Consider the following 2,996-nt stretch of genomic DNA (forward strand, 5'->3'; position numbering starts at 1 on the left):
TTGTCTTTCAAAACATAATGAAAAAATCAGGTATACCACAAAGAGTTTACTAGAAAGAATCGTGTGGGATGCGATATAAAATATATTGGCGCACAGTCTTGTCTGGCTTATGCAGGAAGCTTCGTCGTCTACAGTCCACCGCCCCCGCTTGAACCACACTTGCGCGCCAGTTTCTCGCGGCACCGAGCGAAATTTTTTTGCCACCACGGAAATATCTATCTCCTCGCCCCCTCCCTCCTACCAAAAGCCACATTTCCAATGTTCCTCCTTGCTTTCCAAGTTCAAACCTTCACTGCTGCTTACTGGCAGCTCAGCCTTCTCGCCGGCGTCCCTTCTTCTTGCAGCGCCGCCTTCTCGCCGGCTACCCTTCTTCTTGCAGCGCCGCCTCCTCGCCGGCGACTCTTCTTCTTGCAGCGCCGCCTCCTCGCCGGCGACCCTTCTTCTTGTTGTGCGGCCTCCTCGCCGCCGAACCTTCTTCTTGCTGCGGGGCCTCGTCGATATGGTCAGGTAATCCACACCCCACCCACACCATCCTCCTCCTTTCCCGTCCCACATGCCCCGACTAACGGAGCGACACCTTTCACCGAAATCACCGCCCCCTCCTCCAATTAAGTGCCGCCCACAGCCATTTTACACGCAGTATAACATGGAGCTGAGTAGCATGCGGCCGCACGCGCGAACGAGGTCGCTATGGCTGACATGTGTGTCGACCGCCAGATCTTGGAGGAACACCTTGTCTTCGAGGCCACCGTCGACACCGCCGCGCGATTGTCTACTTTAAAATACAATTCGTGATGTTTTCTCGAGGCCACCGCCAGTGCCTTCTAGTGATTTCTCCTCTGTAATGTTAATATGCAATCTGATGTTCAGTTAACAGTTTGGTCCTCTGAAATGTAATGTTTAGTTAACACTTTGGTCCAACAATTGCTACATTTCGTAGTACTGTTCTCAAGCATTCTTTGTTTTGTTAACTATCTTATCTTCTAGTACATGTTTCTATTCTGCAATGTCGTGCTCAGTTAACTATTTTGGTTCATTTGGTCTGCTGTCCATTTAACTGTTTGGTTCAGTTCTGCAATTTGATTTTCATTTGCTGTGGGTACAATTTTGTATTGTTATGCATGTGACACCAATCGAATTTGGCTGTACTCAATACATATTCTACTGATAGTATGGCAACTCTCAGTTAACCTGATCAAGATCTTCCTTATGTGTGTTGCAGGGAAACAATGGGAGACACTGCGGTTTACCATCGAGGTTTGTTCAAGCAGGGTCCTTTGGCTAATAGCACATTATTGTGCAGTTGCAGGAATCATTCTAATATTTAGGTTTCTTACAATTTGGTCTTGCACATGTAGGTCCTGCTGTCAGAGGCTTAGACCCACTGTTCGACCCATTTTGCATATGGGGAAATGAGATGTCCATGAATATCAGTCAAGTCAAGAAACTCAGAAAGATTGTTAGGATGAAGAAACTTGCGACGAATAACAGCAAGATCTTTGTTTGCACAATGAAGAAGACATCAGTCAACTATAGGATGGTACCAACTCTTTTACCTTGTTTTTACCCCTTGCGCCATTTCAAAATTTACAACAGCGATTTATGCATAGCTTTGTTTTCAGTACTTTTCAAAGCAGTTCACCGATGATTACCTCTCAAACCACCTGCATGGTCAAGAGGCGAGGAAGGTATTCATTCAACACCCACGGTACAATATTGAAGTCTTGCTGAAGAGGACGAAGGTTGGGCGGGCAATTATCCATAGCCACTGGCCTAAAGTTGCAAGGACATTCAACATCACTGAAGGCTCAATATTTGCCTTCCTCTTCTGCAGTTTCCCAGATGAGATTCATCTGTCTATTTACCGTGTATGATGCTACTTTCCAAAGGTTTTTTATGCTGCATGTGAAACTTGGTGCTATTGTGTAATGGCGTAACTGAGTGCCGAAGCTATCTGATGTAATTCGATTATGAAATCTAGGTTGCTTTTATACGGATATGAAATATCTGACGTGTTTTATAAGAAATATCAGTTTGATTAGTACATGGATTATCAATAATAGGCTAATTACCCTGCTTATTGGGGTTTTCTATTGCAAACGGTTACTCAGACAGCACCGTGGGCGATGAACTCAAACAACCCACACGGTTTCTAGAAAGTAGGCGTGTTCAATCAACTAACAATCACACACGGCTTCCGACAGCGAACTGTTTGCGTTAGGCCACCTTGCACAAACGTTTCCACACAAAGAACTGTGTGGGATGTACATACCTACGGAAATGATTTTCTAGGATTCACCGTGTGGGATGTACATACCTACGGAAATGATTTCTGGGATTCACCGTGTGGGATGTACATACCTACGGAAATGATTTTTGGGATTCACCGTGTGGGATGTACATACCTACGGAAATGATTTTTGGGATTCACCGTGTGGGATGTACATACCTACGGAAATGATTGGGTTTCCATGCCTCTCCCGATCGCACACGGCCCCAGCCTGGGTCCCACGAGAGCCTATCCCCGACGATTTCTGGGTCGTGTGGGAAGGACCCCCCTATCGCCCACACTCACTTGGCGACGGTTCCAAATGTCGTCTCTGAATGGGGTTTTAAACCGTTTTTTTAGGACGTCGCTGTACCAGTGTCTTATTTGATGCTTGGATTAAGACTCAGTTGGCACATGACGGAAAAACATGACAACAAAAAAATTAATAGCACAAAATTGATAAGTTGATCATCTATTTGGAATGCTGAGAAGAAAAATACTTCTGAATATTTGAGAAGTGAATTAGTAATATTTCTTGAGAAACAATATTGTACATAGTTCTAGCTAGAAGATTCATTTATGATTTCTCAAATGGAACTAATTTTTTTTTTCTTGAGAAACAATATTGTACATGGTTCTCCCTAGAAGATTCATTCGTGACTTCTCTAAAGAAACACGGGGGGGGGGGGGGGGGCACTGGAGAGCTCAATCACTTGATGACCAAGAA

Source organism: Triticum aestivum, chromosome 2D (assembly GCF_018294505.1).
Source record: "Triticum aestivum cultivar Chinese Spring chromosome 2D, IWGSC CS RefSeq v2.1, whole genome shotgun sequence".
Classification (NCBI taxonomy): Eukaryota; Viridiplantae; Streptophyta; class Magnoliopsida; order Poales; family Poaceae; genus Triticum; species Triticum aestivum.